The following is a 12,225-nucleotide window of genomic DNA, read 5'->3' on the forward strand; positions in this document are numbered from 1 at the left end:
CCAAGACAAGCTTATTATCTGGTCGAATACCCATTCTCAAGTGATTTCACGCCATTCTATATGGCAACAGATTCGACATCATTCAACACCACAAGCATGACGAAGATTTCTTTGGCATAATAACCATCTTCCACGGGTGTCTGGACTCTTTATTTACCCTGTGAAAATCGCTTAACTACACGATAGATTACAACATATGGGTGTACCTTAGGCCAATCGATGTTATACGTGTAACAGAGATGTGGAATCCACACACCATATTTGTCTCTTGTCCTATTGCTTCTTTATGGAGATTTGTTACACATAAGTTTGAGGTTAAACGATTGCCTTCAAGACAGCTTGTACAGGAACTACAATGGTGGTTTTCTAAATCATTTGCTGATCGTTGGATTTGCATATGATGGCAACAAGTTTTCCACCTAGTGGTTTGGAGGATCTGTTTTTTCAAGAATCAAGTTAGACATGACTAGTCACTTCCCACCAGAACTCAGATGAAATACCGCCTCTGGTCATTATGTTGTCAGAATTTTAACAAACTAAAAACATTTATACATATGGTTACAATTTGGGATTGTTCCACATCCTTGGCCATCACCAATGGTGAAAGCTCTCGATATTCAAATGGTTTCGAACAAGCGTAGTTCTCGGGTCACCTTGGCATTTGCAATTCAAAGAAGCAATGGAGAATTTATTGCAGCAGTTGCTCAACTGTAATGCCGCCTAGGAGGGCGTAACCACACCTGGGTCGGTTACAGTGAGGAGAGGGTGTTACACGATCTCTCTCTCTCTCTCTCTCTGTGTCTCTCTTTATATATATATATATATATATATATATATATATATATATATATATATATATATATATATATATATATATATATATATATATATCGTATGGAAAGAGGGGGAAACGCCTCTCAAAGAAGGCAAGAGGGGTGTGAGGGATAATGGCCCTAATCCATGGCTATAAAAAGCCATGGGTCCCCTCTCTCCCCAAGTCAATTTTGGAAAAGAGGGGAAGAGAGAGGGAGATATTGAGAGAAATAGAGAAGAGGAGAGGAAATGTTGGGGCGACGATGAGCACTACCATCGGATCAGGTATATTGACTCTTCCATTTTTTTTTTAAAGGAAGTTGACAATCGTGTAGTTGTCGATGACTTGCAGAGGTGCAGGGACAAGGAGACGGCCCTGTACCTGCCACCCAAAATGGCGAGGCACAGAGAGAGGTTCCCTTTGTCCTCATATTTGGCAACCAGAAGGTTGCCGACAATAGAAAAAAAATGGCGGAGGCAGGGGTTGAACCTTGCAGCTTGCCGCTCTCAGTGGGGGAGGCACAAAAGGGTTCATCCCCTCTGCCCTCACCGTCGTCAATTGAGTTGCCAGTGGCATACTATTACAAAAAAAAAATAAGAACACCGGGCAGACAACCACCGACAATCGGCGATTGTCGGTGGTGCCGCCACATTCATGGTGGAAGACAGGAGAGGTGTATATCCTGCAGCAGCCGCCAACAACCGTGAGGTTGCTGGAGGCAGTCGTGGCAGAGAAGGGGGGAAGACCAAGAGTTTGACTCTCTATCTTGACTCCGAGTGATCGGGCAGACACAGTCTATACATAACGACAGACTGAGGCAGCAAGGTTGCATGCCCAGACCGAGTCAAAATAACTAAGACTAGCCGACTCAGTCTGGCAATGGTCCAGACCGAGTCAGGCAAAAAAAATGACAGACAGACTCGGACTGGACAGACCGAGTCAGGCTTGTAAAATGACAGACCAACTCGATCTGAACAGACCAAGTCGGGTTTGTTTTCTTTGGCAGATCGTTCGGTTTGGACAGACCGAGCTGAGTCTACTTTTTTTGGCAGACCGTCTCGGTCTGGACAAACCGAGTATGTAAAACCCATAAATTTTTGATACTTTACGAGAAATAATAGTAAATTAAGGCTAAAATATTATTTGAAATTAAGCTATAAATTTAATTATAAATCAAGTATTATTTAGGATTCAGAATAAAGTTTGAGTTGAGAATTTATTCTGAATGAGGGCTTTGATTTTTATCGGATCTAACCTCAGTTTAGGCTGAATTTAAGTGGATCTTAATTTGAGTTTTAATATTAGTCAGGATTCAAACTAAGTGTATATTTCAAATTTTGAGTTTTATTGAATTTCGATTTCAGTTTCTGAAGTTTTATCAATTCGAATTCAGATCAGATTTGGATTTGGATTTGAATTCGTATTTAATAAATATGTGTCAAACATTATAATTAGATTTGAGTTTGATTTAAATCTAAATCAAGACTTAATTGAATGTCAATTCAAAATTTAAAGCTTTGTTGAAGCTAAATTTAGAATTTGAATTTAAGTTTTAATGTAATAATTATGATATTTTAATAATTAATAAATAATTAAAAATAAATTTATATATTTAATTCAGATAAAATATAGAATCTTAATTAATGCTAAATTGAGATTTAATTTGTGTACTAGAAAGAGTCAAAATTTAATTAAGGAATGAAATCAGATTTAAATACAATACTAAATTAGATTTATATTATATTTGAATTTAATTCATTCCAAAGGAATTTGCATTAAGAATTTAATTTAATATAAATTAAATTTAAAGTCAATTTCGATCTTTTATGGATACGAGTGTAATTTGGATTTGTAGGGTTAGTTGAAAATGTTAAATAGAAAAGAAATAAATATAACCTTGCACGCATAGAGTTTCCAGAAATTTAAGGCATATTTTGGTAAAATTTAGATTTTTAACCTTAAGTGGAATTAAGTAAAATAAATAATTAAGGTGCTTAAAGCTTTGAGAATATATTAATAAAACTTAATTAGGCATTAATTTAATTTAATTAAATGCATTATCATTTTATGTAAATTTTGGATTAATTTATGAGGCATTTTAATTTAATTTAGAAAGTATTTAACTTGAATTTTATGGAATGAATTTCAAAATTTAACTAGTATTTATAAAATAGTAGGAGTCCATAGGTGGGCCCTCTCATCCTATTTGGCATCCTAATTTAAAGTTTAAATTGATTTAAAACAAAAACAAACTAGAAATTGAAGTTAAAATCAAAAGTTTCCAAAAAAAACAATGTGAAGGTTTGAAAATCAAAACTTTTTAAAATTCTTAAAATGTGCCCCATAGGGGGCATCACTTTTAGAAGACCATAGAAGTCCAACAAAGGCTGGACCCCGCCCCCCCCCCCCCCCTCTTCTCTTGAGGGATTAGGAAAGTGAGGAATAGGCAAAAAAAATAAAAGAGTTGAATTAGTCAACTTGCTTGCCAAGCAAGGAAGTTGCTAATTCTTGAAATATGGTAAGTTTGGATCCGATAAAAGGGTCGACTAGCCTTATAGTCATAAGTAAAAATATATAAAATATATTATATGTTATACATAATACACATCATGTGGCTTAAGCTAAAAAAAAGGAAGTAAATGGCAATGAGATTTGGAAACTAGATTAGATCTTGATAAGGGCTAGAAATTAATCCAGTCCTTGACCACCCCACAAAAAACTATAAAGCTATGGAAGGTTTCATGCTCCCCCCCCCCCCCCCCCCCCCACCCATTCTTTGATTTTTTTTTTAAGCTTTTCTCTCTCTCTCTCCCAAATTCTCTTCTCTTCATCCCTTTGTTTTCTCCTTTTCTCACCCAAACCCTTAGCCTTTTCTCTCTTGGGTCTATAAGAGAGGCCTCCACGTGACTAAGGAGAGCTTAAGGAAGGAGTCTATGAGTTCGTAGTGTGCGTGGAGTGATCGGATCGTGCGAAAGGACCCAACATCTTGTGTATGAGTGATTTTTTCGACAAAAAGGTAGGTGATCTATACTCCTCTTGCAAAATAGAATTCATGGTATAAATTTCATGGATTTTTTATTAGCATAAACCATAAACAAACCCTCATACATGTGGGTTTGGTGTAAGGCTATAAAACTATGAAAAAAGAATGGTTTTTTGAGAGAAAACCCTTTTTAAAAATGTGTTTTGCTCAAAAATCAGTTTCTTAAAAAAAATATATACTTTTTAAAAATACACAAATTATGCCATGATTTTCCTGTAATTATTGATTTGGATTAGTAGAGTAGGTTGTTGTAGATATTTTGTAAAAATTTGATGAATTTCTATGGTCAAAATTTTGAGATATCGTAATTTTAGTCAAATCAGGTTTTTTAGAAAAGATTTTGGTAATTTAGAAAAATCATGAATTTCGTGACTTAGATCATGCATTTTTTTATTGTAATTGGTAGAATATATGTATGTGGATATTTTGTAACTTTGTAGATTTTTATAAATTTTATTTGCATGTAAATTTCATGATTTATTTTATTAATTATGTATTTTCCCAAATTAATTTATGAGAAAATAATGTATGTGAGAGACATGTCAATTTTTTTGGTCAAATGACTGAAGAAAAATATGATTTGTCTCATTTAGAGTAGATTAGACTTAATTGTGTAGTTTTATTTTAGTTTTTAATTAAAATTATGTCAAAAAATGTGGGTGTACGAATTCAGGTGATCCGGTTTGGGCCTACCTGAATGCATAGACCCCAAATTACAGTTTTTTGGCCAGACATCCAGCAAGTAAAACGCTCATAACTCTCTTGTACGGATGTGTTTTGATGAGTGATTTATTGCGTTGGAAAGCTAACAAAATTTTATACATTTTATAAAATTTTGAACTTTGTTCATGGAATCATGGATTGAGAACGGTTCTGTGACAATCAGAATAGAATATGATATATATGTATGTATTAAAACATTCGTAACTCCCTCATACAGAGGAATTTTTATGAATGGTTGGCAGTTACAGAAAGCTGACAAAATTTTACTCAATTTGTGAAAATTTTAGCTTTGTTCACTGACTGTAAATTTTTTTATTAATTTTGTAACAATTGGTTAGAATTAAGGATTTCTCAAATCAGAATCGGTCTAAGGATCGAACCTCGATATTTGTATAGTTGTTTGTGTATTTCATAAATTTAGTTATTTTAGAATTATATGCAGGTCAATGTCAGATTTTATGCAGGGTGTGAAGTGCCTATGATAAGCATGTATGCATGATAAAAAAAAAGAATAATAAGTATGTTTGCCTGAAAGGAGGCTATACACATATAAAGGATCAAAGAGTCTAAACTTGTGTAAAGTGTTTATGTTCATGAAATCCCTGTTGAGATTTGTGTGAAATTCTCATGATTATATTGATGATGATGATGTTGTCATGTATGAATGAATGTATGTCAGATAATGAATGTTGTATTTATGTATATGCATATGTTCCTGTTTAAAAACATAAATGAATAAAATCTTTTTCAAATTTCATGCTTTATAAATACATTCATAGCCTAAGAAGTGGTTGAATCCTTATAACGGATTCATTCATAATGTTGCATGTAAGCCATTAAAATAATCAAGTTAAAACATGCAATATTAAAGTAAGAGCTTGCAAAGAGAGGGCAAGCAGTGCATCCGGCTTCGTGAAACTCTGTTTGAGCATGAAAGGCTACTCCTTCTCACCCACGAAGATAGGAAAAAACTCTGCAATACACTGCAACGTAGAGGGTAAGAAACTCATGAGTAAAATTCTGATGCATCAGGATGGTGGCATTAAGAGTTTCTCTCACTCTTGTCGTACTGCACCAGTGACTGGTGAAAGGTGCTTAGCCAGGCTAAAGCCACTCTTGTATATAAAACACTGCCTAAGTTACGGCCTTGCACTAGGTTTCTGCCTGTGTTGTATCCATGAGGCTAAGAAGTGAAACATAAGATGCATGTGCATTAGTTAGGCATTGCATGCATCATTTAATAAAGACCATGTAATTAAAGATAAAAATTGATGCATGCATTTGATGATTTCTGCATATGGTAAGTTTTTGTATTTTATCTATTCATGCATTGTATTTGATTTGAATTAAAAATGAATAATGTATATTTATTTAAATTTGCTAGTTCCTGTACTTGTTGCTTAAATTAAAACACATGATTAGTCACTTAGATTTAATTTACTATAAAAAATTAGATGAAGTTTATGTTTCGTATTTCTGTTTTATAAGTTTAGTATAATTTGTCCTACTGAGACAAGTTGTGTTTGACTCCTCTGATTTTAAAAATTTTCAGGAAGTGAGTAGGTACTTACGAGCGAAGGCAGGAAGTTATGATGGAGACCAAGCCTACCTTTCCTTTGCCTTCATAAGAATTTTAGACTCTGATTTTATTTTAATTAAATTCAATTCATGGACAACTATAATTAATTTGGATGTTTAATCTTATTTTATGCATGGTTAGTTATTTGGTAAATTTCAAATTGCACCATTATATCATTGCAAGTGATTATGTGAAGTAGCATGCCAAATTTTAGAGCCGATGAGTTTTCTACTATAATTGTTAAAGTATTTAAAAAAAAATCACCATTTTTTGGGTTATAAAAATTGGGGTGTTACAGAGTCGGGTCTCTTTTCGACATACCAACTTGGTTTAGACTTAGTCGAGCCTGTTGTTGTCAAACCGACTTGGTCCAGACCAAGTCAGGTCTGACAGACAAACTCAGTCCTGACTGGGTCGACCATGTTTTAGTAAACAAAAATAATAAATATATAAAAATATAAAATATATTCGTATATATATATACATGTGTGTAAGCGAATATGAACATGTATACAAAGCAGAGAAAAAATCGAAACGATGAAGACCTCGATTTTCCCAATACGAGTCAGATCCGAGTTTGGATTCAAATTGGATCCAAAACCAGATCAGATCTCGTGTAAATATAGTGTATCCAAAACAAATTGGATCCAATTGGGTTTAGTTAAAATCCAAATCCTTTCCATCGTTGATGCCACACTTGTACCAAATCGGTCGTACCAAATTCAAGAACCAGTCAAGTTTATAGTTGAAAAACCTGAAGGATCCGTATTAGAGTAAAAGTAAATTTGGATTTGACACTCAATCAACAGATCCAATTAAACTAAATATGAACTATAGTGAATGCGAATAAGGTGTGGTATAAATTCAAAACAAATTTGAGAAAAATTACATGAACCTAGGGATGGTCGAAGAGTAAAAAGATCGTTTTGCCCTTGTTATGCCCGATTAGTAAATGAGGCATAACTTTTCACTCTGATATCAGATTCAAGTGATTTTCGGATTCTTGGATTCTTCTCTTCAAGTAGGATCTATTAGCAAGGGATATGATGACAAACTCTGAGAATATAAAGTTAGAATTTGACATTAAAGAATGAGAATATTTTTTTAATTTTTTACAAATATAAGACTTTAAATGATGATACAAGATTTTGTCTATTTCAGATTAGAACATGCGAGAAGATTAAGGTTATTCTTTAGAATTTAGAATTTAAGCATTACAGGTAAGTGAACATTTGCAAATTCCTCCTTAGTTAAATAAAACACATACTTGTTAGTTTAAGCATCTTGTAATGTGATTCTATATGTTATAAGTATGCTAGTTTTATCTTATTTTGAATATAGCAACTGTTTAGCATGCTTAAGAATCCATAACTTTGATGTTTAGTATGATGATACATGCTACATGTTTCTTGATTTATGATATTTTTTAAATTATAAATGTATCTTGTGTAAAGATAATCACGATATTATTGCATATATAATATTGTTAAAGGTTGATATATGACTTTGAGAAATGAGTGTAGGGTTTCAGAGTTTTAGGATATAATCTATCCTGAGAATGTCACGCTTATGCCTTGAGAGGGGCATTGTAAGTGTCGTGACTTAAGGAGTTGACTATGTGGTAGGATGTTATCCTTAGATACACAACATGTGTCTACATATTAAAAGCAGTTAGTGAACATACATTGATGGTTGTATAAGACACTAATGTCAAGAAATGAAAGTTGAAAGAATAATATGCATAGGATAACAATATAGAGCATGATAATGAACTCTATTAAGTGAGACATGGTCTAGGGCATTGTTGGGGGTAGGTGTACCTCATTCGTACCTTGGGATTTGCTTAAGAATTCCTAAGTGACCCTTAGAGGTTAAAGATAATTGTCCACTAAACACATGTAGGATGTAGCATGAACCACGAAACCTTGAGGGTTGGTATATTTGCTCGATACCTTGGAGGCAGGTATAGCTTATTGTGCATCTTGGGGGCAGGAATAACCTTTCAAGCTCTTCAATTAGCTATCGATTAGCACTTTGTGGCTCCCAGTGAGCAGCTGCAACACTTGTGAGTTCTTAGATTGGTCCAGTTTGGACTATGTTGTTATGAGTGATTCATATGTCTGGCCAATGCCTTAGAATCTGAATTGTCTACTATTATAACAATGAAGCCATATACAATACTTCAAGTATAAAGTTTTGATGATGAACAAGTGAATTAACTGTATTTCAGCTAAGGCAATGAAGAAAGATGACAAGAATTGAAGAATTCGATAAAGAATCTTTGAAGACTAGTGTGCAAATGTAAATTTCATTAAATGTCTTAGATTCTTGTAAGAGTCTTACTTAGAGTGCATATTTCAATTGCATTTCACCTAAAAAGTCTTTAGAAAAAACTTTTCTAAAAGAACCCTTGATGAAAATTGTTTTAAAAAACTCTTTACTTAATTTTTTATGTTTATTAGTTGACCAACAGACTCACTAATCGACCAACTTTTTCGCACCAATTTTTTCTAAGCTAAAATGTCAACTTTCTGGATTAGTTGACTAATCGACTCTTAGTCGACTAGACAAAATGTCTGTTTTCTGGAAAATTTAGCGGCAGTCGACTAAAGGTTTTATCAGTCGATCGGACAAAATGTTTGTTTTCAGAAAATTTAGTAGCAGTCGACTGAAGGTTTTATCAGTCGACCAGACAAAATGTTTGTTTTAAAAAAATTTAGCAGCAGTCGACTGAAAGGTTTTTTAAGTCTACTGATGATATTATCAGGCGGCTAACTTTTTCTTTAGTCGACTAAGTTTCAAACTTCAGATTTTCAAACAACTTTGTTAAACACATTAGTCGATCGACGATATCTGTCAGTTTGCTAATATTTGATTTCAGTCGACTAACTATTGTTCGAGTCGACTAATTTTGCCATTTTTTGTAACTTTTAAAAGACGTGTCTTTTCATTTTTCAAACGAATTGATCGTTCAAAAGTGACTGTTTTGACACCCTTTCATACCCTCAACGTATGAAATCTTTCAACTATAAATATGAGTGCATTCCACACTCAAAAACATCAAATTCAATCGAATTACATTGAATTATTCTTTGCTTTTCACTCATATTCGTTTTCTCACTCACTTTATATTTTTGCTCCAGTTTTTCACTCAAATTCCTTTGAGAGCTAATGAATTCGTGAGTTGAGTATTTCAACAACCTCAAAATCCAATTGCATTTCATTTGTATTCATAAGAAGGGCTCGTAGGTTGATTGTAAGTTGATTATTTTATTTCTTTGTAAAAGGAAATGACTCCTTGGTTTAAAGGAGTTGTTTGCTTTCAGTAGGTTTGTTACTGAAAGTGGGACCGGATTTGGTCTGTATATTCTTGTAGTTACACAAGATTGATAGTAAAAATCTCAAGCGGGTTTTGCTTGGGGACTGGATGTAGGTCTGGAAGACCGAACCAGGATAAATTTTTGTGTTCTTTGTGTGATTGCTTTGCGAATCTCAAAATTCTTCAAAATTTTAAAAATAATATTTAAAAGCACTATTCACCCCCCATCTAGTGCTCGTTGCCTTCATCCTACAACACTTTCATCTACGTGGGTTGCTACATCCAAGAAGGCTATTTTCGGAATAGCCGATTAGAATAGAATATGAATGTCACTTTGAGAATGATGATAAAAAAAAATAAAAAAAGTAAAATTTATAAACATGTGTGTTTAGTTAGCAAACTAAACTAAGATTAAGAGATTAGAGCTCACTACACTTATAACATTCGTGTCTAATTTATAAATGAGGACTTACTGAGTTATAGATTCACCTATTCTCTTGATTACAATTGTAGGTCTAGGGATTGCCGTTAGCAGAAAAAATTGACCGTGGACTTTGACTAAGTTGCCGCCAGACTTTTCAACATTTAAAGTATTATTCATTTTACATTTTTATTTATTTTGCTTATGTAATTGTGACACTTTTATTTGGATGGTAACGATTATTGTTGATGGATGTATGAATCATTAGATTTAAAAAAAAAAACAATAATTATAGCATGATTTTTTTAGGTTATTTTAATAAATTTTCCCTAAAAACTATCATCCATGAACTCGAGTTCGACAGGCCCCGGTTTGGGTTGTTACATCAACACAAACCTTCGGATATGTTGATGCTAAAAGTTAAATTTCTTGATGAAGCATTACGCTTCCACTACAAGAAAAATGCTACTTAGCGACGAAAATTTGCGACGGATTTTTTCCGTCGCCACTTAGCGACGGATTAGCGAGCGAAAACTATTTGTCGCTAACGTTTGAAATATTTGCAAAATTAGCGACGGAAATATCTCCGTCGCTAAAGTCGTCGCTAATTAGCGAGGGATTAGCGACAACATTTTTTCGTCGCCAAAACACTACAAAAAAATGCTAATTAGCGACGAAATTAGCGAGGAAATTTTTCTGTCCCTAATCCGTCGCTAATTAGCGACGGATTAGGGACGAAAAAAATTTTGTCGCTAATTTCGTCGCTAATTTTCGTCCCACCTGAGGCGCGAAATTTTTCCTCCCTCCGTTCAAAAATTTTCCGCCCTTTGTCCCCCCCCCCGTTCAATTTAAACCATCCGCGAAGCTCCGCTGACGACACACGCAGAAAGAGTCGATCCCCACGAGAAGTCGCAGATGGAGCCGTCGTGGCTTCGTCGGAGCCGAGACGTCAAGGGGGCGACGAAGAGGAGGTGTTGGGGAGCCACTGCAGCCTGCCGGAGTCGAAGAGAGTGGCTACTGTTGGGGAGCTACTGGAGCCTGCCGGAGTCGCGAAGATCCGCCCGAAGTCGCGAAGAGCCTGCCGGAGTTGCGAAGATGCCGTACTCATTGCTCCTCTCCCTGCAGCTCGCGAAGATCCGCACAGAGTCTCAGCTGAAGCTGAGTGCCCCCGCCGTGAAGCTCTTCGGCTGGTTCTCGTGGCAGACCTGGAACTTGAAGAGAGGAGCTCCCCCCGGAACGTGCCACTGTCGTGAAGCTCTTCGGCTGGTTCTCGTGGCAGACCTAGAACTTGAAGAGGAGCTTCCCCCGAATCCACGCGGAGTCGCAGCCTGTCGGAACGCGCCGGTTCTGTGAAAAAAACATTGCTTCTTGCCGGAGAACGTGCCGGCAGCGAGCAAATTTTTTAAAATTTTTTTTTAAAAATTTAACGACGGATTAGCGACGGATATTATCCATCGCTAATTTAAAATAGCGAAGGACTCGCAATGGATCATATCCGTCGCTAATTCGTCGCAAATTAGCGACGGACTTAGCGGCAGATAAGTTCTGGCACGGATTAGCGTCGAAAAATTCGCGATGAAAGTTTTTAGTCGCTAATCCGACGCTAATCCATCGCTAAACAGTTTAGCGACGGATTAGCGTCGGATTAGCGACCAATTTAGGTCATCGTTAATCCACAGGTTTCTTGTAGTGTTCATTGCACCTATGGACGAAACCATTTTCATTTCCAGCAAGAATAGATGCTTCAGAATTTGGCTACTTCACTCATCGAAGGGAGAAGCACCATGACAAATAGATTTCTTGTTCTTAAATCATTATTATAACTTGTGTCGTGTCACTACATGCAATCCTTGTTTAGAGATTTGTAAGCTTTTTGCGATCCGTCCCTCAGCCTGAGAATCGTGTTTGATGGTGTCATCACCAGACTGGTTTGACTAAAGGTTGTAAAAAGGAGGGGGCCTTAATTCCCCCAGCTCTGTTATTGGAAAAAAAGTTAGGTTAGGTGAGACTATGAATATACAAAATAGCACCTCAACAAATCGGTGGACCCCTCATACCGAAAAGCATGAGTGGCCCTTGCTGAACTCATCCATGACCTGGCTCAATAGTACCATTATACCATATCACGTCGATGTCGCAAATTCTTGTCTTTTCCCCTTTCTCTGCGTGCTCCTGCATTTTTTCACGCTTGCCCCCACACTTAGCTTGGATCCAAACCTAAAACATGACTCAACTTCTGAAAGCCAGTCAAGTTGCAAAGTTCTCTATTAGAGTTGCAAATGGGTCTGGAGTTTTGATCTGGGTCCAAACCATATCTGACTCCAAT

Source organism: Nuphar pumila, chromosome 5 (assembly GCF_984573655.1).
Source record: "Nuphar pumila chromosome 5, dmNupPumi1.hap1.1, whole genome shotgun sequence".
NCBI classification, from domain to species: Eukaryota; Viridiplantae; Streptophyta; class Magnoliopsida; order Nymphaeales; family Nymphaeaceae; genus Nuphar; species Nuphar pumila.